The sequence below is a fragment of the Emydura macquarii genome, unplaced genomic scaffold (genome assembly GCF_026122565.2).
Source record: "Emydura macquarii macquarii isolate MOO-44397 ecotype Brisbane River unplaced genomic scaffold, CSIRO-AGI_Emac_v2 contig_1451, whole genome shotgun sequence".
Taxonomy (NCBI): Eukaryota; Metazoa; Chordata; order Testudines; family Chelidae; genus Emydura; species Emydura macquarii.
The window spans coordinates 21,240,290-21,264,963 of record NW_027131588.1 but is presented as its reverse complement, the minus strand read 5'-3'; the positions used below and the strand labels follow the sequence as shown (position 1 = coordinate 21,264,963).

The 24,674-nt window shown below is 49.6% G+C and overlaps 1 long non-coding RNA gene across 1 annotated transcript in view; it reads left to right on the top strand.

The window, feature by feature from the left end:
* Positions 1-4,825: 4,825 nt before the first annotated feature.
* Positions 4,826-24,674, top strand: part of LOC137156579 (uncharacterized) — a 33,849-nt gene continuing 14,000 nt past the window's right edge. The window contains exon 1 of the long non-coding RNA XR_010920829.1: positions 4,826-5,083. This is a non-coding gene — a long non-coding RNA (uncharacterized lncRNA). The remainder of the gene's footprint in view (positions 5,084-24,674) is intronic.

Sequence of the window (24,674 nt, the reverse complement as noted above, 5' to 3'; positions counted from 1 at the left end):
CTCCCCATGGCAGGTTTCCTGCAGAGAGCTCTTTGACCTCAGGCCATGCAACTGCAACTATGGCAGACTTTGCAAATTGGCAAAAGCCAAGTAGTTTTACTGATAGCAAGCTGCTCCTCAGACACTCCTGCCATCACGGGAGCGCCCTGGTGAAGCCGAGGCTGTGTGGCGAGGGCCCCACTCTGTTCAAACTGCTGTGTCCCTGGTAGAGGCTCTCTATGTGTTGGGGGAGGGGGTATTGAAACGACGCTCCATCAGAAAGGACTCAATAATTGCCATGTGAGGAAAGGGATAGGAGTTACCCATCTCCGGTATGCTTCTGAGCCAGCCCTGCGCTGAGTGTGTCTATACAGACAGTGGGCTAGATTTCCACATAGGGCTTCTCCAGCCCCTGGCACTGCCCTCCCCCAGATGGAGGTTGCCGTGGCATACAGCGGCTGCCATCTCCCCTTCAGGCAGTCAATGCTGCCCGCAGACAGGGTAGGGAAGCCTGTGGTCTCTGCTTAATGACGGAGGCTCTTGGGAGACATTTGCTAGAATTCTGCTGCCCAATGGAAAGGAAGGATTGGAGAGATTTTTCCCTGCCTCTAGCCCTCCTCTCTGGATCCTGCTCAGACACCCTCGCTGGGATGTCTCATCCCTGGGACTCATAAAAATACAGGTGCAGAGCAAAGAGTTTGCCTTTAGAATGGCCCAGCCAGCAGCAGATGAGTCCATTTTTCCTGCCCCAGATCTTCCCCTCCTGCAGACACTCTTCATATTTGACTATCAATTCAGATAGAAAGTATAAATATTTCCAGCAGAGGGAGGCCAGAGCCTCAAATCTGAACAGCTTGGAATGTCGGGCCGGGAACTGCATGTGTGATTCAGAGCCTTGGGTCCGAGTCTTCACTTACTGTCCTGGTTCTGAGTCAGATCCAGCACAAGGGCAGTTCTCCCAGTTTGGGTTTGGCTCCGCTCTCAGAGGAAAAGCTGTTCTCATGAGTCTGTTGCCCAAGGTGGTACAAATCTTATGGGTATTGCCAGCTGTGGGAGATTTACATCAATCAAGGTGAAGGAAGTCAGGCAAGATCAGCTGAGCTGTTGTGATTTCTGCCATTTTGGGTCTAATCTCACGCGAACAGCCCTGACTGAGCCTCGGATTCAAACCCAAACCTGTGGCTAACCAGCGTCTCCGCGGGCCATCTTTAATTTCAGCAAGTGCTTGGAACCAGTAGTGTCAATGTGCTGGCCGAGTGGGGCCGCCTACTCCCTCGGTTCTGAGAAAGTGTTTGTGTAAAGCTGAAAAAGTTCCCAGATATGTTCCCCATCCCCGCCCCTTTGTGCTAGGAACCCCCATGGCGTGGGGCCAAGGTTCAGAGCAGGCTTGGGAAATGCTTTAGAGCAGTGGTTCTCAATCTGCGGCCCAGTCAGCACCCAGATACGGCCTATGTGACAGTCTCAGGACCATACAGGTAGCATATCTATTGTGTGGAGGCGGCCCACATAACACAGAGAGAGCTGCATATGCAGCCCAGCATGGTAAATAGGTTGAGGACCACTGCTTCAGAGACACATCCTGTTAAAGCCCGGGCAGCACATTGCTGGCAGCAATTGGAGTAGATCCCTCTGGTGGAAGTGTGGAAGGAGGGCAGGCGGTGTTTAACCGCGGGGGTGTGGCAGGCGAAGCTGGGGCAGGGAGGTATAATTTACACATCCCTGCACCAGCAGTTCTGAATCCGGCCCTGGGAAAGTGAGGAGGCAAAAGTGACGAGGAGCAGGTGTGGCAGTGGGTACCTCTGTTCCATGGCTGCACAGGCCAGAGAATCCCACCAGATACCCTTATGCTAAGCCCAGCCACGTCAAGTAAACCACAGCATTTCAGGCCTTCGGAGTCCAACTGTTGTGAGCCACAGGAAGAGAACAGAGGAAACAAGATGCCCCCCCTCCCCCGAGATCCCTGCCAATCTACCTGGGGGAATTTCCTTCCTGACCCCAAATGCGGGCATCAGGGTAACTGTGAGCACGGCTTGCCAGCCGGGCATCTCAGACAGAGGATCGGCATCTTGGATGTCTAACACCTGGGTGTTGTTCCAGCGAGGGTAACTGCTGGGTGGTAAAAGAGTCATTTTCCTTTTCTAATTTAGATTTGATAAAAAAAACCAAACCAACCACATACTGCATAATCCGACATCCACCAGCGTAGCACATAGGCCAGCCGGGCCGCCCCTACGTAAGTAATATGAGTTGTACCAAGAGACAGTAACGTTAGAGGCTCAAATCACATCATTCATCCTCACGATCAGGCCAGCTTCAAGCAAGTAAGGGGCCTATTTCATCAGGCTTCCCAATGCCAGGACCCAGGCGGGCATCGTTTCTTGGCTCTTTCCCCCCCCCCCCCCCCCCCCCCCCCCCGGCTCCCTCTCAACATACCAATCTCACACTCCTGTGCAATGCCCAGCCGTGCTGTTTGTGGGTGGGAGATACCAGCTGGACAGTTCCTGTGAAATGGAAGGATGGTCCCACCCAGCTCCTCCGTGTCATAGAGACACACTCAGTCAGGAGCTTGAAGCTTTTAATATCAGAACCGATCTTCCTTAACGTGCTGTAGTCATTAGCAATCCAAAAGCCCGGCCTACCTTCGCTGGGATCTCCCTTGGCCACCCTCGGGGGCAAACTTAGTACTGCTTCTCCTGGTCTGGGAGGGCTGGGCCCGATTCTGAGCTGTGCGTCAATGGCAGTGCAGACAAAGATCCAATTCTGGGATCAGCTGGGCCCTTCCTGTTAGTGAGAAGAGCTCCGGGGGTTGCTGTAGACATTGCGGCTTCCCATCCCCACCGCCTCCAATGCGATGCTCCAGCAGCCCAGAATAGCCAGCTAGCTGTGGCCTGGCACGCCCTCCTGCCCCCATGCTGGGGGGACAGGGCTGGGATAGGTCTCCTGGCCTGGGGCATTCCTGCCTGACAGGATTCGGCTGCTCACTGGCCTCTGTATGCCACACGCGTGGCACAAAGGAGCCAGGAGGCAGAGCCCCGAACTGGGCCATGAGGTAGCACCGGACAGGCGTGGATTGACTCCGGCTAGCCAGTAGAAGGCCGGCTGGATGGACAGACGCTTTTCAGAACAAACAATATTAATAAAGCAGAGAACTAGATAAGTGAGGTGACAAGAGAGGGAAGGAGTCTGGAGCCTGGGAAAGAGGGAGGAGAAGAGAACAGTGGATGGCATTTGCTTCTAACCCCTGCTCAGGCTCTGCAAAGTATCTGTGTCGTGTTCAGCTGGGTCTCTTGTCACAACATCCATAGACGGACAGAACTTCGGAACCTGTCTGTGCTGCGTGGCTTAGATCCTGCTTCAGCCCTGTTTGCCTCACTGCTTCGCTTTTCTGGTTCACTTCGCTGAGCTTGGAGCTAAGAATACTTTTTTAGACCCGCTCTGTGCTAGCAACACTGCAGGGATGTCCTCTCTGCCCTGGGAGGAGCCCGGCCAGGATGATGGTTTCTCTGCAGCATCCCGGCCGGCCGGCTGGCTATAGAGCAATTGGAGTTATTTACTTTGCTAAACCATACACACTAACAACACTTGGAGTCACTGAAACAGACCCGCAGAACAAAAGTCTAACAGGCGCGCCGTGTTCCTGGAGCAGGGACGGCGTGAGAACAATCATGCCTGCTACCCGTTTGTTTTGATACTTAGCTCAGGGTTACAGTACAGGGAATGAGAATAGCTCAAGCCTGATAATTTAGCACCACGTCCACTAATGTATATTTAAAATGGCCCTTGCATTCTACTCTTCTATTTTCAGCTGCCTTTAACTGGCTTATAAACTTAACTACTTTTGGCTGAAATGGCTCATGCATAATTAGCTCACAGCAACAATTTAGCCAAGATTTGCAAAATGCAGGTTAGGTCTTTAAAGCCAGACGTAGGCACCGGAATAAGTTGCCTGCGTTTCCAAAGCGCCGTGCACCTCCTGCTCCCATCCGGTCTGTGGGAGCCAGGCTCAGATCTTGGAGCACATCAACATTGACGTTAGCAAAAGAACCCGTGTAAAACCTCCGTTCACATTCATGACGTGGTAAAGCTGCCCTCGCAGCCAGTCAGCGGCCCTAAGGGGCGGTTGTGTGTTCCCTGGAGTAGGGGAATCCCTGAGTGGCCCCGTGATAATCCCCAGCTGGCAGAATGGCCCCTGAAGCAGTTCTCAGCCATGCCACAGACTGGCCTGGCCCCAGCCTGCCCCCTGACTGGAGGAGCCAGAGGGGGCTGGAGTACAGTTAGTAGGGGTGGCAGGATTGGGCCCAGACCGTGCAGTTCTTGGGGGGTCAGCCTGCTGTGCCTATTAAGGGACAGTGACACCCACCAGGGAGCCCGTGGCAGCTTTGTCCAAGGGCTGCAGACGTGGGGGCGAGATTCCCCCTGTGTCTGAGCCCCGCTTGGCATGTGGGGTGTAGGGTGGGTGATGTCAAGCAGCTGGTCATGGCTTCAGATCCCCCGGGCTGGTCTATGCCGGTCCCAGCAGGAGTCAGGGTGCGGGGGTGGCTTTAAGTCACTTGTCGGGGCGGTGGTCTCTAACGGACTTTCTGCAAAGCACTGTTGGCAGCTTCTCCTCCCCAACAGATCCCCTAGGCTGCTGGGGCAGAGGCATCAGCTCTGCCACTGGAGAGCTCCCCTTCTGCAAAGAAGTCACTGGCCGCCAGCGTGGGGCAGAGCCCAGGGTCAGGCATAAGGGCCTGCAGCTGGGCCTGCAGCTGGGCCTGCCCAGACAGCCAATGAGCGCACCTGGGCTGCAGCAAAACCACCCGATGGGCTAAGGCAGAGAGTGATTTGCTCCTCGGCCCAGCAGCTGCAGGGGCAGCTCAGCCCACATGGCTGTGGAGTCTTTGCCTCCCGCCAAGCCCTGCCCCAGTCTGGAGTCTGCCCTGCACCCAGCCTTGTTGTCAGCCCTACTTCTGCCATCCCTGGCTCTAGGGGATCCGCTTCTGACCCTTGACTCTGACTCTGTCTTCACCCTTGACTCTGGCATTTGGACTCTGACCACTAGGTCTGGCTACCTACAACCCACTCTCCTGGCACCACCTGAACAATCTACTGGACGATGTGCAAGGTAAGTGGAAGAATGTGTCTGTTCTGCAGTCACTTCTGTTTTAACCAGTGGGCTCCATCTCAGTGCAGAGGGGGACAAACTGCCACATTTTGTCCTAGCAACACCCCCAAATGCCCGAAGGTTCAGCAGAATTTGTCTCTAGCCCTCTCCCTTTCCATGTTTGAATATAGCTATCCATTGAATGACTTTTTCACTCAAGTCCAGCCCAAGGGCAGTGAGGTAGGCTAGCCTTTGTTAGTGGAACAAAAGGGTTTATTCACAGTCCATATGAGAGCGTCTTCTTAGGCCAATTACTCCACTAGTCCCTCTGCTATCTCTGGCTTTTGCAGTGGATGCAGGCTTTCTGGGCGTGTGGAATGTGACTGAGAAATCCTTCAATGCAACAAGTGATTTTTGGGGTGCCCGCCTTGAGATATTTGAAAGGTGCCTGATGTTTCAGAAATGCTGCTCATCTCCCCCCACCCTGAAAAGCAGGCCTGTGGAAGGTGTTACGTGCAGCACCCAAACTTTCATTAGCCACTTTAGAAAATGTAGGCTACCCTCTTTTTTTTCACTTGTAATCTCAGATTTTGAGCAAATTTGATCTGGAAGCTGCTTAGAGAAAATGCAGGGCCAGATCCTCAGCTGAGCTAGATGGAGCTGGCTACGGTGATAACGGAGCTTGCTGATTTGCATCATCTTAGGATCAGGCCCAGAGCCTGCCATGCAGCGTCCATGTTTGCTTTCTGTAGTCCCACCCCGCGCTGTGAAGGTCAGAGTTGCCATGCAAAGGAAGCCCGGCTCACATATTTCATCTTGCAGAATGTGGACACGAACTAACATTGGCTCTCTAAGTAACCGCCCATGGGATCACAATACAGATGGCATGGTCTGCACGTGTCTGGTTGATGAGACCTTCCTTAAATCCTCTACATCGTTGGCTATTTATGTTGTTTAATTTCCATTTATAACCGGAGTTTATCATCAATAGGGCGAAATCTGCACTGGGTTCTCTTGACAAATACGTGTCCTGACTGGGTGCAGAAAGGTGGGGCTGGGCTCGTCTGACAGACATTTTTTAGACTTAATTAGGAAGAGTTGAAGGGGGGGGAATTGCTGCACCTACATTTTTCTCTTGCCCACTGGTTTCAGCTGCTGAAATGCGGGATCCACTTCTTTGTGTACTTAGTTAAGTCTGACTGACTCCATACAAGTGCAGTGGCACGGAACGCTGCGTTCTGCTGCAAGCATTCGAGCAAACTGGTTTTTCTCACTGACATACAATTTGAGCCTCCAAAGGATGCCAGGCCACTGTGTAATAAACAGGTACGTGAAAGCTGCAGAGGCTATGCCGGCTGGGGGGATTTCAGCTGCATTTGTTAAGGCAAGTATTTCACAAGGGCATAAGTGCTTCCTTCGTGTATATCTAGGACAAGAGCTTTCTGCCAGACAGGCCGTTGATGAGATTAACGCAGCAGATGTAGGTCCTTGTGTTCCTCTCACACAAGGTTTACACAGGTGTGACTCCTGTTTTCACACAGGCAAGTGGAAGGTGAATCAGGACCTTATATTGGCTATCAGAAGATTTGATTTTAACAGAGAAGCAAAATACGGTTTCCACAGGGGATGAACTCAGGCAAAATGGAACCAGCCTCTTCTGGTATTAATTCTTTATTGGCTCCTACAAATATAGTGTGATTTTAAAAAAAGCAATGAGGTTTGATCTGCTCTATCAACAAGAGAGGCTGAGAGCCACTGCTAAGCATTTGAGATTTTTTTCCATTACCAATGGGTCACTAATTGATTGAGTCCCGTGCACTGCAGAGTTAGGGAGATTCACTGCAAGCCCCCGTCTCCTCAGAGACCCCTATCAATGAGCACACTGAAGTGCCGTATCTGAGCTCTGCGTTTTAGGGTGATGTGCATGATGAATTTTGCATCCTTTCCCTGTGTGGCAAGTGGTTTTTGCTTGTCCCCAGCAGGGTCACCCCGCAGAGGCCGTCTCGGAGGAGCTAGATTCTGCTTTTGACTAACGAATGAGGTCTTTGGGCTAGGTTCAGCCTCTTGGGCAGCTAAAGCCGTGGGTCATCAGTGCATCCATTTTAAAAAGCTACCAAGAACTATCGTGGCAAGGAGCCGAGCACGTACCAAGGGGGTGGGCAGGACTGTGCTCAGGCGGCTATTATGTGCCACTGCCATGCTGCTGTGGCCACTGCTATTTTTAGCTGGAGCAGAACTAGTGCGCGTCTGTCTATCTCCTGACATACCCTGCATGTCTCTGAAATGCTAGGATAGACCTGAAGAGGTAACGTTGTGTTTGGGATGCAGAGGGTCCATTTCCCATCAGACTTGGGATCAGTAATAGGCAATGGAAGTGGTCACCTAGGGTACCACATTCCAGATTAGGGCCTCTCCTGAATAGACCATATACATGCAGATACAACATTCAATATCTACCTTTTCCCTTGATAAAGAGATTACCCACAGCATTGCCAATCCCAAGCATTCAAAAATCAGGAGTCGAGCTTAAAACTCATGAGATTTTTTTTTTTTAAAGAAAGTTTGGTTCTTTTTATTTCTTCCATTTTCTAACCTTTAGGGTGCAGGTTTTCAAGCTTTGCTCTGTGAAAAGCTTTTTTTCTTTTTAAGTGAAAGCTGAGAATTCACATGATCACATGGCTCCAGGACCTGGGGATTGAAAAAGAACAAAAGCAAAAAAATATATATATATATATATAATGAGACTCAGAATAAAATCACAAAAGTTGGTGACCCTGCATACAGGTATTTCAGAATCCTTTGACCCTGTCTGCTGGGTGCTGCAGCATCTGCATTATAGCATGACTGCAGGCAGTGCTAAGGATTCTGGGACACATTTGGGAGGTTGGATACTAGCTCCTATCATTGCCTTGGCACCAACATGCCTAGGGACGTCCCTGTCACCCACAGTGTGCAGAGATACGCACATGAGGAATATTATCTGCTGCTTATGCTATTTGGAGTTGAACTGTAATTTATAGCAGATCATTCATCCGTGCCCCTGAGCGAAATAACTTCTCCAGCAGAGAATGAAAGGGCTCTGAGAATTTACCTTCTCATGGCTGAAAGGGCTCTGATTTTCAGTGACACCATGCACTGTGCCTTTCTCCATGTAGAGGCTGGAGTGATACTCTTGCCTATTAACAAGAAATATGGAGTTTAGGGAAAGGGGCAGACTCAGCTTACCTCCCTTTTTATACTCTTTGGCTCTGAACTGTAGCTGTGTTGGGATGTGATCCTGCATCAATCAATGGAGAGTATTTTCCCCCCATTGCCTCAGAGGAGAGCAGGATCAAACCCTAGATGAGCAAGTGTTTGGCGCTGAGGTTCATATGGCTTCATAGATGACAAGGCCAGAAGAGACCACTGGGATCATCTAATCTAACCTGTATGATACAGGCTAGAGAACTGCCCTGAATTAATTCCTGTTGGAACTTGAGAACAGCTTTTAGAAAAAGTTTCCAGTCTTGATTATAACATTTCCAGTGATGGAGAATCCACCACAGTCCTTGGCAAAATGTTCCAATGTCCTCACTGATAAAAGGTGTACCTTATTTCTAGTCTGAATTTGTCTCCCTTCAACTGCTAACGTGATCCAGTGGCTGGACCTTTGTCAGCTAGATTGAAGAGCCTCTGATGATATCACTTTTCAGTTCCCCACGTAGGTACTGACAGACTGTGATCACCACCCTTTCAGCTTCTCTTTGTTAACCTAGACAGATTGAGCTCCTTGACTCTGTCATTCTAAGGCAGGTTTTCTAATCTATTAATCATTCTCGTGGCTCTTCTCTGAACCCTCCCCAGTTTATCAACTTCTTTCTTGAACTAGGGGCATCAGAACTGGGCAGAGTATTCCAGCAGTGATCACACTAGTGCCACACACAGAGATAAAATAACCTCTCTGCTCCTACTTCTCCTTTTCCAAGGCACAACAGACAACCCTGGGCTGGATTTGGGGCTGCACAGGTGTTAGGGGAGACATTGGCAGCCCAGCAGAATGCCTACGCCACTGCCAGTACTGGAATATCACTTCTTATGCCTATTGCCAAAAGCACCTGCAAGGCCTTTGTACCAGCCTTAGCACAGTGAGGCAGGCCAGGAATGGAGGGGGGAGTGGCCACAAGACTTGAGCATGATCCTGCACCGTCCTGTCTTGCTTCTTTCAAACTGCTGAAGTAGGTGTGGTTTTGGAGAAACAGGAAGTCTATCTATATTTGACTCTGTGTGGGTCCGTGTCAGTGTCAGGGCCTGTGAGACTGCAGACTACAAAAACACATCCGTATAAACTAACGGCTTAAAAGTGCGTGCTTAATGGGTTTTCTTTGACTGACATGCTGTTGATGTAATTGTAGCAGTTATTAACATAAAAGGGGTAGACAGATCTGAGGAATTTGGATTTGACCTTCTGGACATTTCTTGGAATCCCTAATGACAGGCTGATAGCTGGCCACTTGAACCTGGTTCTTTGACCACTCAAGACCCCTCCAGACCATGGGTAACTATTATTTGGGGGTGCTCTATAACCTATTGTGCTTGTATATGCTTGAGACCAAATAAAACAGACTTTGAGTGAAGGCATTCTTGGGAGAGTGCCTGGAGACTAATAAAGTAAAGGCTTTAAGTGAAAGCCTTTGTGTGATTTATGCCAACCATCTAGCAGACAGACGTGCTGCATCTCCATTGATTTATTTCCTGACACCGCCTTGCAGAGAGTAAATTTACTGAGATCTTTGGTTTAGGGAACCCTGGGTAACAGAGGCTATAATGTTAAGCAGACTCTCTCCCTATGCCTTTCTGCTGCAATTGAATCAGCAGAGGACCTTTGCCTAGAGTCCCTTTTGACAAGGAAAGGAGGCGACTGCCCTGTGATGCTGAAATGTGTCTCCTTTCTTCGGGTATAAAAATCCAGATCTAGCAACCTTCTGGACATGCTGATGTTCCTAAAATCTCATGCTTCAGAGTTTCAGCTGGATACCTACAGGAGCCAGGAAGGGATCCCCCACCCAAAAAATGTATGTTGAAGTTTATTTTTATTGAGTGATTGTCTCCTTCCTCTGAAGCATCAAGGATCGGCCATGCTGGAGATGGGACACTGGGCAGGATGGGCCAGGGCTCTGAGGTGGCATCGAGCGTTGGCTGGTAGGCTCGGGGGTTGTGAGCAAGAACCAAACTGATCGCAACCTGTGGATTTGGGCAGGAATTTTCCCGCAGGCCAGATCAGCGGTGACCATGGAGTTGTTCCTTCCTCTGCAGCATGTGGGTGTGGGTCACTTGCTGGGATTATCTGGGTATGTCTCACATAATCAGGGTCCTGTTATTGGGGGGGCCTTGGGCTTTAGTGCATGTTGGTACCTCCTGTTCTCAGCCTATGGCACATAATAGCTTAGTCTCCTGTGGTCTGCAACTTCCATTGTTGGGTTTAGTGTGCGGGTACTTGGAGGTATAGGTGGCCTGGCCTGTACAGGAGGTCAGACTACATGATCTTGTTCTTCCTGGTTGCCTTAAACTCTAGAAGTCTATGCTGCTATTTTTTTTCTGTGGTTTTTTTGTTTTTTTTTTTGTGCGGGGGGAACATAAGAACAGTCACACTGGGTCAGACCACTGGTCAACCTAGCCCCATATCTTGTCTTCTGAAGCATCTAGCACCTGCCACTGTCTGAAGGAATGAACAGAACAGGCAGTTTTGAGTGATCCATCCCCTGTTGTCCAGTCCCAGCTTCTGGTGGCCAGAGGCGTAGGGACACCGAGAGCATGGGGTTTCACCCCTGACCACGTTAGCTACAGCCATTGATGAACCGAGCCTCCATGAACTTATTCCTTTTTTAACCCAGTTATATTCTTGGCCTTCACAACATCCCCTGGCAACGAGTTCCACAGGTTGACTGTGCGTTGTGTGATGAAGTGCTTCCTTTTGTTTGTTTTAAACTTGCTGCCTGTTAACTTCATTGAGTGACCCCTGGTTCTTGCGTTCTGTGAAGCAGTAAGTAACACTTCCTTATTCACTTTCTCCACGCCAGTCATGATTTTATAGCCCTCTGTCATATCCCCCTTAGTTGTATCTCTTCCAATCTGAACAGTCCCAGTCTTTTGAATCTCTCCTCATATGGAAGTTGTTCCATATCCCTAATAATTTTTGTTGCCCTTTTCTGTATGTTGTCCATTTTTAATATATCTTTTTGAGATGGGGGAGACCAGAACTGCAGGCAGTATTCAAGGCACGGGCGTGCCAGAGACTTCTATATTGGCCTTATAATATTTTGTGTCTTCTCTATCCCTTTCCTAATGGTTCCTAACATTGTTACCTTTTTTGACCACTGCTGCACACGGAGTGGATGTTTTCAGAGAACTATCCACAATGACTCCAAGAACTTTCTTGAGTGGTAACAACTAACTTAGACCCCATCATTTTATATGTATAGTTGGTATAATGTTTTCCAATGTGCATGACTTTGCATTTATCAACATTGAGTTTCATCTGCCATTTTGTTCCCCAGTCATCCAGCTTTTGTGAGATTCCTTTGTAACTCTTCAGTCTGCTTTGGATTTAACTATCTGGAGTAATTTTGTGTCATTTGCAAACTTAGTTACCTCAGGTTTTTATCCCTTTTTCTAGATAAATTCTGTTCTTTACTATATTTTCAAATAATTTGCCTGGCATTGAAGTTAGGTTTATTGGCCTAATATTGCCAGGATTGCTTCTGGAGCCTTATTAAAAGTATCTGCATTACATTAGCTAGCCTCCAGTTATCTGGTACAGAGGCTGATTTAAGCAATAGATTGCATACCACACTTAGTAGTTCTGCAATTTCATAAGAGTTCCTTCAGAACTCTTCAGTGAATACAATCTGGTCCTGGTGATTGATTTCTGTTTAAATTTACTGATTTGTTCCCAAACTTCCTCTATTGACACCTCAATCTTGTACAGTTCCTCAGATTTGTCATCTAAACAAGAATGGTGTGGAAATCTCTTTCACATCCTCTGCAGTGAAGACAAATGCGAAGAATTCATTTAGCTTTTCCATAATGGTCTTGTCTTCCTTGAGTGCTCCCTTAGCCCTGTGATTGTCCTGTGGCCCAACTATTGTTTGGCAGGTTTCCTACTTCTGATGTAATTAAAACAATTAAAAATTGCTGTTAGCTTTTGTGTCTCTTGATAGTTGCTCTTCAAATTCTTTTGTGGCCTGCCTAGTTATACTTTTACAGTTTACTTGCCAGAGTTTATGTTCCTTTCTATTTTTCTCAGTAGGATTTGACTTTTAATTTTTAAAGGATGCCTTTTTGCCTTCCTACCCAGCGAGCAATTCACTATGTGGTTTCCCTGGTCATCACAAACCCAGCTATCTATATTTCTAAAGATCCAATCCCCCATTATTATTACCTGTCTCTTCCTAATAACTGAGCTCCCCTCCCCTGGAGAGAGGTATCCTCTGTGTGAGAGGTAACCCTGGCTTCATCTGAAAGAAGGGTCCCAATTATGGGATCATTAGATCTCCATCCTCCCTGGAACCCACCTTCAGGTAGTTGAAGGCTGCTATCAGATCCCCCCCCTCATTCTTCTCATCTGTAGACTAAATAAGCCCAGTTCCCTCAGCCTCTCCTCATAAGTCATGTGCCCCAGCCCCTTAATCATTTTTGTTGCCCTCCGCTGGACTCTCTCCAATTTGTCCACATCCTTTTTGTAGTGGGGGACCCAAAACTGGACACAATACTCCAAATGTGGCCTCACCAGTGCCAAATAGAGGATAATAACCACTTCCCTCGATCTGCTGGCAATGCTCCTACTAATGCAGCCCAATATGCCGTTAGACTTCTTGGCAATAAGAGCACACTGCTGACTCATATCCAGCCTCTTGCCCTCTGTAACCGCCAGGTCCTGCAGAACTGCTGCCTAGCCAGTCGGTCCCCAGTCTGTAGTCTGTAGCCAGTCGGTCCCCAGTCTGTAGCACTGCATGGGATTCTTGCGACCTAAGAGCAGGACTCTGCACTTGTCCTTGTTGAACCTCATCAGATTTTTTTTGGCCCAGTCCTCCCTGCCATCCAGTGTCCCTAAAGCAGAAAGCTCTGGGTCAAACTGAAATTTGGTGCTTAAGTTAAGGAGGAATGTAATTATTCCTCATTTGTATTTTTATACGCCTTTAACTTACTTTTGACATTACCTTTCATACGTCTCAAGTTTGACAGGGTACATGTGACAGTCTATGAAAGCTGTTTTGTTTGTCTATTGCCTGAAATGTTCTGTGAAATGTTTTGCTAAAGTTAATCCTATTACAGAACAAATACACTTTCTGCTGATCTGAATCCATTGGGAAGTAGTCAACTATAAACACCTGGCTGAGTAATAGTCTCCATGCCTGGGGTTTGGCTTGTCAGATATGTATGGAGTCACGATGATAAAATAATGGTGGTGGCAGAAGGAGGAGGAAAACTGCCCATGAGCACGCTCTGTGGTACCTCTTAGTAATTTGAACATCCCTGGCTTCTAAAATGATGGTGAATGTGAGATAATTTTATGTTCATTTTAAATGTACTGGAACAATTTTTATAGTGGGGATGCTGGAAGCCACTGAACCAAACTGTAAACCCTGCATGTGATGGAAACCACTTCAAGGACCCTATTTCCAGCAGCTATGGAGTGAACCAAGCAAACCTAGCCCCTGCTAACCTGAGCAGCGAGAAGGAATAGGGGTTGGCAACTGAACCTGCCCTGAAAGTACCTCGTTCTAAAAGGCAATTCCAGAACATCTGGCTGCATCTGTCTCGGCTGGTTTTCCATATGGCTGTGACAACCACCCCACTGTGGCCAGGCGGCGGCTAACCCCGCTGTTTCACTTATCAGTACATGAGTCTTTTAAACACAAGCAGGTGCTGCTTCTTTCCCAATCTCAGCCACGGCAGTAAGGCCATGCTGATGCTGTGTATATGATAGCATGTATCTGAAGTATCCCATTCCTGGGAGCTTTTAGTCCTTCTTCATATGCAGTGTACTCTTTGTAGTTCGTTATACTGAATATATTTTAAAGCTGGTGGAATCTACAGCCCTTAGCTACTCTTTGCAAAGAATGGTTTATGCTATTCACTGTACTTATAGGACTCCCCGCTGTTGAGAGGTAGAAATGATGACAACCGATTTCATCTGTGCTGGAAGAATCTCAGAGAAGGCTTAGTCCAAGCTTAGTGACATGCCGTGCAGACAGTAACTTCACTAGTCAGCCATGCTTAGCCAGGCACCAGCAAAAACAGCCTGCACTGCCCCCAACACGCTGACATCCAACCCATTCTTGGTGTGTCTGCTTCGATCAAAGGTCGTCACGGCAGCTGTCTCATGCGCCACCATTGTGTTCAAGATCAGTTTGGTGGCTGGAAGCACCCGAACAGATTCCACAGCACGACGGTCCTGCCACTGCTGAATTTCAACATCCCGCAGGAAGGGCTGCAGCTGTCTGTGCCGGGGCCTTTATGTCAGTGAAGTGAAAGAAATGTCTCGACACGCCTAGTGCCACGGGCCGTTCCATCACGCCCCGAGTTGGTGGCCTGGGGTCTGTTCGCAGCAGAGAAGGACGTGAACGAACGAACGGGTGGGTGGGTGGGTGTGTAAGACAATGCCCCTGCTCCCCGCTGCAGCAGCCAGAACCTGCAGCCTGTTCTGTACCTGAAGAATTAAGGGAAGGCCCTGAAAGCCATTCAGAGTGGTGGGCAGGGAAATGCTCTCTGGCTGTCAATCCTCAACAGGTATTTTCTAGGGATTAATCCCTTTGTGGCTTTGTCACGATATCAGACAAAAGAACACCCAGCCTGCTGAGAAAGTCAGATGTCTCTGCCATACAAAACCCACTCCAGTAGCTTGCTTTTTGTCCTGAGATAATGAAAGCATTAAAACTTGCCTTTTCTAAGGAGAGGCGCTGTTTGCTAGTTATTGTTACTGCATTTCCTACGTGCTCCTTATGCCCTTTATCTGATCAACAATACATGAACTTTCTAACTCTGATGGATACAATGGATGGATTTCCCTGCAAGTTTCCATACACAACACAATTCTTTTTCTTTCCTGCTGTGTAAGAGTAGAGCGTGTGGTTTTCCCCCACAATAAGACATTCAGGACAACGGGCAGGTTAAAGGAAAGCTCATCTACATGTGAGCCAAGTTTTAAGTTCTCTGAAGAATTTATCTTCAGTTACTATATGGCACCTACCACCACCGTACTTATCAAACAGAACTGATCAAAATGTTTTTGACGGACGTTTTCTATTAGAAATTGCTGATTTGTCAAATCTGTGAAGTGTTCCACAGGAACGCGTTGAGTTCAAAAGCATTTTTGACAGAAATACGGAAACAATTCTGATCAAAATGGAGTATTTCATTTTGACTTTCTTGTTCGGATTCATTCTGACTTTATCAGTGCACTTTGTTTTGACTCCTTCAAACGTAATTTTTTAATATTAAATTTTAGTTGTAATATTTACTGTTGTACATTGTTTGACATTGAGGAAATGTTTCAGTAAGGTCACTTTGATGTTTCTGAAATGAGATTTTTCTGAATTTTTGTTCCATGGTAAATGTCAACATTTTGATTGATTTATTTTTTTTGGTTCCGATTTGGGACTTGGGAAGGACAGCCTGTTTCCCAACCAGCTGTCCTGAGAAATTCTACTCAGTCTCCCCTCCAGCTTACCACGCTTTCTAGTCATGTGTATCAGCAGTCTGAGAGCTCACTTCCTTTGCCCCTTCTATCAACAGACTCTGATGGATTGTTCTTCATTTCCATTTCAGTGGGTTACCTAGATAAACAGGAGCTGCCCCAGTAGATCAGACGATTGGTCCGTGCAGCCTGGCAGTCTCCTGCCTGCTTCCAGGGACAGCTCCTGGTGATTCAAAGGACGGTGATGGCCCCCGTGATGTACCTAGAGAACTTCACCATGTTGTGGGAAGGGCTCACCGGGCTGGCAGGCTGTTTTTCAGAGGCTCTGCGCAGAGGTCAGTTTGACTATGGCTATGAATTCCTGCTTGACCCCTGCTAGCAATTCGATGACCCAAGACTCGGCTGCAGCATGAAGAACTGACACCTCTAGAAAAGACCATGGAAACCATTTAAAAAACGGATCCTGGATTTCTGGACCGTCTCCAACCTGGAAATCCATAAACGAATGGCTGTCTGTCTGCTAGTGCAGCACAGCTCCTGACAGTGTCACGCTGATCTCTAGGGGGACAGCCATGGACGGAGGAGGTTGGCCCTACCAGCCAAAGCGCTTCTCAGAAATGGTGGCTATAAATCACGCCCCTTCACCTTCCAGAGCAACCACAGACTAAATAGACCTGGGTGAGTGCTTCCCTGTGGTCAGCTGTTGATTTAGGGCCCAGTCCCACACCCTTTTCTCACATGAGTAATCCTTACTCCAACAATCCCGTTCAAATCCAGATTGACACCTGAGTAAGGGCTGCTGGGCTAGGGTTTTGTCTCTACAGTGGTCAAGAGAAGTTTTACGATCGACTCCTGTGTAAAAGCATCTCAAAAGCAATTGTTGCGGTGGGCCAAGTTTGCCAGAGACAGGCTGCAATGGGACGGCTTCCAGGCACCCATGTAACTAGCTGAGTTTCGCAGGCGCTGAGCACGTCTCTGGGGAGTAAGAAGAGGCTTGTGGACAGAGGATGAAATCCTGGCTGCCTCAAAATCAACACAAACCTCCCATTGACGTCAGTAGGACTGGGACTGCTCCCAGAGAGTTTTCCAGCGGGATTTGGAATGCCCTCTGGGGCATCACATGCTGTGTAGGAGAAACTCTCCTCTTCGAAGAGCATGTGGGCCTTTCCCCCTCCACAATAAATGCAGAAAACAGCTTCTTTTTTAAACAAAGAAGCCACGAAACACCCTAAAGCCTGCCAAGAAAACCTGAACATTTCCAGCATTTCCTAAGTCTGGATTTGATGTATTGCACCTGAATGTCAAATCTGTCATTTTCATAAGTAGAAAGAATAAGCCGTGATCACTGTTCCTGCTCCCGACAATTGCTGCACATTAAATGGGCATTAGCGGTGGAATTAGGTCGGTGGTTGTACAATGGAAGGATTTTATTTTATCCCATAACAAGCCGATGAGAACTTTAACTACTGACACATTTTTTGCTTCAGGAGATTTGCTAAAACTGGTGAGTTGCGTTGTACCTGCCGTTCAGCAAGATGCTTGAGTGTAGAATCTGCAATCACCTGCGGCCCTGCAGCTGTTCGCAAGTGAAACAATGGCTGCTCAGCTCTAGGAAAGAGACCTTCCTTCCAGGCTGTGCCCAGCTTTGTTAGGAGAAGAGCAGATGCCTGCTCCTTAAAGGATGGCATTGCCTCAGTGTGCTCAGTACTTCCCTCCTCTCTCCCAGTCATAAAAGGAAGCACAGAAAATTCCCAGCCTCCCCACAAAACCCTCTTCTGGTTTAAAATAGCTACATTTAATGTTAAGATGATAGGATTCTAACAGAGCTGCTCTCGGAATTATTCTGGGGCTGGTCTCTGGCCTGTGGTATCTAGGAGATCAGACTAGATGATCACACGGGTCCTGTCTGGCCTGGGAATCTGACTCTAGGACCAGACTTAAGATATTGTTATGGCTGATGTCATCTGGTGCTGTTATACACAGTCTTCCAAGTTCTTTTTCTTAGTGTGTGAGCAACTTTTGACTCTTGGCAAGACTTGCCGTGGTGTTTAGTTTGGGGTTGCACAGGGATCTGAGGAGAGGGAGCTGTGTGATACCTCTAGAGAGTTTGTTCTCCACCTTGGGTTGTGGTCAGAGTTAATTCTGGAGGCAGGGTTGCTTCCTGAGTCCTGGACGTTGGTGTCGGGCTGAGATTCCTGAGAGACTAGATTGTCCCACGTGCTGTTTGACCATCTCGTGTCAAGACTGGTGTATATGTGTCCATTAAGCAAGTTACACTTGGAGAACACCCAGATCCCATATCACTGGTTTTTTTCCTCCTCTGGAAGCCACCCAGCTACCTCTGGGCATAGGGGTGACAACAGCTTGTCTGTGTGGCAGTGCTGACACAACAAAACACCCACCTTATGAGAGGGGACAGGAGAGATCTTATGAGCTGATGGAAAGGCAATTCCATGCAAGCGGCAGCAATGCGGAGAAGCCTCTCGGCTGCCCGGGCCCGATGAGATGTGGAGAGCATGGAGCTGCTAGCTTCAGACAGGAGGAGGGAATCGGGCTTAGTGTGGATGGAGTTGAGGAGCAGGAAGCAGCCTTGATTGTGCGTGACAGGGGACAAAGCATCTCCCATGCTGAGCCTGAGAAGGGCCCTGCTGTTTTCCAGCTGATTCTCTCTCTGGCAAGAGTCCTGCGAAATGCATGTCAATAACCCAAGGTTAGCATGACTGAAACTCACGGAGCTCTGCAACAGTTGATCCTCCGCCGTGCTTGTTTAAACAAACCAGACAAAAAGCACCGGGTTTAGGCTGCCGAGGGAATCCTGGGTGAACATGTATGGGCAGCACTAAGGACTAGCTCGCCTTTCAAGTCTCCTAAGAGCGGCTGTGCCCTAGGGTCCAGCAATGGAGAGGGATTTGTGTGCTGAAGGATCTCTGGGGCTCCGCTGCTTCTCTGGCAGGTGGGGTGGTCAGGCAACAGACAAATGAAGCACAAATTGAGTGCAGAGGACTGGACCAGATGACCTCTCGAGGTCCCTTCCAGTTCTCTGATTCTCTGTCTGGTGTGGTGAATGTTATTTGAACTGCACTACCTAGAAATATTGAATTTTCTGCCTATTCGAGGTGTCTTTACAAGACCATTTGCCCTGATTCCTGTAGTCATGACACAAGAGCACAGGCCTGCGATAAATCAGCCTGGAAAAGTCAAAAATGCTCTGGCTTCGTACCCTGTGTGAGGCAGTCATCGCCTTTTTAGGTCTGATTTGCAAGAGACTCCCGGGCACAGCTGACTGAGTCAGGCCTCTCAGGCACCCTGGCTTTCACCGTCTTAACCCACTTGATTCTACCACTGGCAAATGCACTCAGCGTCCCTTAGCTCCAGTGGCTGACCGTTCAGTGTTGTCTTTCCCCTGTAACATTAAGTGTGTGTGGGGGTGTGGGGAGAACTCTGGCGGCTTGGCCAAGAACCTCAAATGAGAGAGAGCCCATGTTTCTCCCTGGTTTTGCCCCGTGCCATATCTGGCAGTGCAGGCTGCAGGCAGAAGGAGACTCCAGCAAACAGATGGACCCCTTTGGAACAAGGCTTTGTTTTTCTGAGCCATGCAGGAGCTCTCCAAGCATTTGGAGTGTGTCTGCCATCATATCCTGCAGCTGAGGCTCCCAGTGACGGAGGGCCTGATCCAGCCCATGGCGTCTTTCCACTGACTTTAATGGGAGTTGAATCTGGTCGTAGGAGAGTGATCAGGAACTTTTTTCCCCTCATCAGCTGGCCTGCGTTTTTGTGGGTCGCTCCGGAAACATCTGCAGAGGAACAATCTCCCTGGTTATGCTGTAGCTGCCTGCATTGGCAAGAGCTGGTGTCTTGCACTGTCTTCCCGAAGAAGGCTCATGGCTCGGGGCCACGCTGCCTCTCGGTAGACAGGTGAAGTGGAAAGCAAGAGTTCCAAAGCTCTGCATGCTTCACTGACTGCTAAAAGCTGCTGTCACAGCCCAGCTCAGTGAGCTGCTCCCCTCCGGCAGGGCCCTACCCTGCCACTCATGAAATTCTTACCCTGGTGTGTTATGACAAGCAGGAGGCTTGAGTCCATACTTAACTGCTTAAAGACTGGAGAGTGCAGCCCAGCCAAGTGGAGACCAGGGAGAAGGAGCTGGCCACCCCTTGACAATACCTCCTTAAAGAGTTAATGCAGGGCTGAGTGGGGTATTCCTCTGATCACAGCGAATGAATAACAAAGGAGGAAAGGTGCCTAGCCAGTCAGACTGAACCGGCCCCTCTCTCCAGGCCGAGTGTGTCTCTGGAATGTTTCTCTTTCCTGCCCTGGATGGATAGGTTGCTGGCAGATAATACAGCCAGCGCAACAAGCGCTGGAAAAGGCAACTTCCTCTTGCTGCTCTGGTTTATAGCCACATAGCCACGTAGCCACGAGTCCTTAACCACCCTCTGTTGTACCTTCTGGGCTGGTGCCACGGACCGGGTGGGTGGCGAAGGCGCATGCGTTGCAGGGTCAGTCGAGCTTGTGGTTCGATTCTGATTTGAACTCTCCTGCAGGGGAATTCAGGGCCAGATCCTCTCCTGGCATTAATGGGCCTCACTCCACTGAAGTCAGGGGAATGACCCCGTTTTTTACACCAACCGTGGATCTGGGCCCCAGAGTTGTGGCTGCCACTTATATCGCCCTGGGATGTGTTGGCGCAATGGCAGCCGTGCTAATTGGTGTAAGTGGGTGGAGGATTCGGAGCTGATTCCAAAGCGGGTGCACTGGTGTGAATGAGGAACAAGGTGCGGCCTCCATGCGGGCTAGGGAGCACACCGGCTATGGCCCTGCTTCTTTGCCCTCCCTGTGCAGGTGTAGTCCCCCCCCTCCCAGTCTGTACTGGAACAGGAGGGGTCTTGGCCCTCAGGGGAGGGGAAGGCTGCAGGTGTGGCATGCACAGCTAGTCACAGCCTGGCCCTCTGCTCTCTGTCACGCCCATGTCACTCCAGAGTAGAACCTCTGGGCTTCAGGGCAAATACCCCAACTTTTCACTGGTGTGAGAGCAGAGCCTGGCCCCAAATCTCCATGCACACACATTCTTTGCATGCACAATCTGAAATGGAAAGGACTGCACCCGGCACATTCATTGGTTTGAATGCCGAGATCTCCCTATGGGATGGGACGTTCAGATACACACACTTCTCCACCGTCGCGCCCGGGTGCTGAACTTCAGAGCGTCGCTGCGAGGTCCCAGGAAAACGGGCTGAGACTTGTGACTGGCAGACAACTTCCGGCTGTTCGCTGAGACTTTCTCCATTTGTCTTCAGATATGTTAGTGGTATTGGATTCCTTTAGGCTAAGGCTACCGTGTGTCTGACCCTTACCTGGGGAGCTGCGCTTGTGAGTCCTGAGTGCCGAAGAGCACTTCATTAGGTCTGAGCTGCGGAAAGCTCCGTCTACTTCGTGCTGGGTGGTGGGGAGAAGAAGGTGTGACCTAACAGCGGGAGAGCAAGGGCGTGAGGCTCAGCGGAGTTGGAAAAGGCGCACTAGCTGGCAGGCGCGTTGCTGAGCGTGAATCCGAGGGAAGCTCTGGCGGTTTGAGAGAGCTGCTCCGCCCCCAGCTGCGGCATCCTGCACGATCGCAGCCGGGGCTCCGTGTGCGTGAGAATTAGGGAAGCGAAAGGGCACAGTAGCAGAAAACACAAGGGCCCTGGGGCTTTTCATCACTCTCTGATGAAAGCCGAGTCCGAGCTTGGCGCTGCAGCTGAGTGACGGAGGGAGGGGGCTCGTTCAGGCATGCACCGTGCGGTGGGTGCGTGTGCTTCTCTGTCACCGCCCACGTCCTGGGAAAGGCCGGGGTGTACCAGGAATTGTATCCCAGCAGGGGAGAGCCCCAGGAGGAGGGGTGGGATTGGTCGGTGGGCTTCCTTGCTTTGCCTGCCTCCTCCGGGGTGTGGGAGAGGAAACGTAGGGAGATGCCACCCCGGACCATCAGGAGTGGGGAGCTCCTTGGGATTGGCGGGGAGGAAGGTGAGGGACACCTCAGCGTGGGGGAGCTCATACGTAAAGGAGTTTATCTGCTCTGGTGAGGGGGAGGCTAGCAGTGTCGGCTCTCCCCAGCTCTGAGGGGGTGGGTGGGGCAGAGTGGGTAGGTGAGATGGATCGGAGAGCCCAAGGGGCCTGGGGAAAGATGGGGTTTGGAGGATGTACAGAAGTGGATAGAGGGGAGCTGGGGTCTGGTAGGGAGCTGAGTGAACTATGTCTGGGACAGCCATTACCCTGTCTCTGTCTGAATCACCTCTCGGCAGAGCAGGCCACTGGGGAACCCGATGGTTTATTGTTGTCCGAGGAGCGGATTGTGCACATGTGCTTCAGCGTGGAGCATGGCTGTGGTAGCGACGGGGGCCCAGCAGTCCTGCCCCAGTTGTGAGCTCGGCTCTGGGACGTGGGCGAAAGCTGGTGAACTCAAGACTGGATATCTTGCTAAAAGGTCTGCTCTCCCTCAGCCAGGAGGCAGTTCTGGGCTGGATTCACAAGTCCGTGGATGAGGATCTCTGGCCTCTGCCTAGCCCCTCCGGGCAATGCTTGGCCCATTCCAAGGCTGCAGCTGTCCCACTGCTGATCAATAACTCAATATTCAGTGGCAGCTGGCTCTCCCCCCTCCCAGGTGGGGGCCCCAGAGTCATTCCCACTCTGTTGCGGGCCCAGTGAATGTTTAATTGTTTATACACAGTGGAACAGCTGCTATAGGAGACCGAGAGAGACCTACCCCGGAATACCCAATAGCCCGGTGGTAGGGCTGTCCTGGGAAAGAAGGGGTCTGCCCATCTCGGGTGAGTGCTCCAATCACCGGGTTAAAGGTTATAAGGGGGCATCATCACCTCCCTCCCTGCAGCTGGGCCGTAGGATGCCGAATGCCCTTCCAGGGGCACCCCCCTCCTCAGCATATCCGACTGGCTAGCTTAGGTGACGCTCTGCACCACTGCTGGCTTCTGGAGATACCCTTTGTAGGGGGCCTGGCTCTCCCCATGGGATGTACAGGGAGCCTGGGCATCTAACTGAGGGCTGTGGATGCCGCTGGGTGGCTAGGCGCCTAAACGTTGCAACTCTCAGCATCGCGACACCGATGTCCCTCCCCGGTACACTGCAACCAATAGGAGTAAAGTACTACTCAGTGTGAGTAAGGGGGGATAGAACTGGGATCTACAAATCCATGCGCCCCATCATACAGCAAAGCCACGGTGCCAGAGGTGAGGCCATATCTGGAGCACTGTGTCCAGTTTGGGGGGCCCCACTGCAGGAAGGATGTGGACAGATTGGAGTGAGTCCAGCGAGGGCAATGAAAATGATGAGGGGGCTGGAGCACAAGACTTATGAGGAGAGGCTGAGGGAACTAGGCTTGTTTAGTCTGCAGAAGAGAAGAGTGAGGGGGTATTTAATAGCAGCCTTTAACTACCTGAAAGGGGGTGTTCTCAGTGGTGGCAGATGACAGAACTAGGAGCAATGGTCTCAAGTTGCAGTGGGGGAGGTCTAGGTTGGATATTAGGAAAAATGTTTTCCCTAGGCGGGTGGTGAAGCACTGGAATGGGTTACCTAGGCAGGTGCGGGAATCTCCATCCTTCGAGGTTTTTAAGGCCCGGCTTGACAAAGCCCTGGCTGGGATGGTTTAGCTGGGGTTGGTCCTGCTTTGAGCAGAGGGTGGGACTAGATGACCTCCTGAGGTCCCTCCCAACCTTCGTCTTCTGCGATTCAGAGATTTGGTTGTCACGAAAGCCAGGAAATAGGGTCACGTTTTTTTCAAAAAAGGAAAGAGGCCGAGTCAGTGAGGGGGTGGAAGGTGATATGTGTAAACACACGTAATTAGACTATTAATAAACCAGGGTCTGAATCCTCACCCAAGGTCTGATTTCTCCCAGACCATGACCTCATTCTCAAGAGGTCAAGAAATCCCAGATCAAATCCTGCAGTGCTTCCCTAGGGTGTGGAGATGCAGGGTAGGCGTAGTGAGAGGAAGTTTCTTGTCCTTTTGCAAAATCTGTAACAAAGGTGCCTAAACCTTTAGGGCCAGGAGTGGGTTGTACTTGCCAGCCAAGAAACCGCAAACTTCATTGACTCTTTTTTTAAGGTATTCCTTACTTAGATCTTACTTAGATCTTACTTAGAATTGATGTGGCTTTAGGAAATTGGAATAACCTTCCTGAAATATTAAACCTGGTTTTGCTTTTTTGACACAATTACTACAAGGATTTAATTTTTCCATGGTCCGCTTAGGAATAGAAAGGGCAAATGTTTCAGAAGTGCAGACAGACCAGCTCCTCAAAGGTTTTTAGGTGCCTAACTCATGGGAGTTAAGCACCTACATACCTCTGAGACTCTGGGCCTAAAAGAACCAACTTTTTAATGGTCTTTCAATAGAAGGTAAGCGCCTGGGTGCTTTTGACAATTCCACTAGGTGCCTGTCTACATCGTTAGGCACCCAAATACCTTTAATATCTGGCCCTTAGGTACTTCTGAAAATGTACTCAATATCTACTTTCCCCGTCAACTATCTGGTCGAGCTGTTGTTGTGAAGTTAGTCCCCCTTTCGTCTAGCTAGCGGTTTTTAGATTGATCTGGGTTTCCATTGAAGGTCTCCATTGTCCATGAGTATTCGCAGAAGAGCTTGGCTGAATCCTTCTTAGCCACTGGATTTCTTACAAACTGTGCACACCGAATATTTACTGTGGGTGCTAGGTGGCCACGCCCCTAAGTCCTAGGACATTGTTTCTGATCTCCAGCCAGATGATGGAGCTGGGCCTGCTATCACAGAGGCCTTATATCTATATGCAGCATGAGGCCTCTGGCAGCTGTCACTTGAAGTCCCCCATGATCACACAGCATTTTCCTACATATTACAGCTTGGTGTGCAAGGAGCCAGTTGTCCTGTTCTCTGGTGTGAGCTGGTGATCTGGAGCAGACCCCAGCTGAGA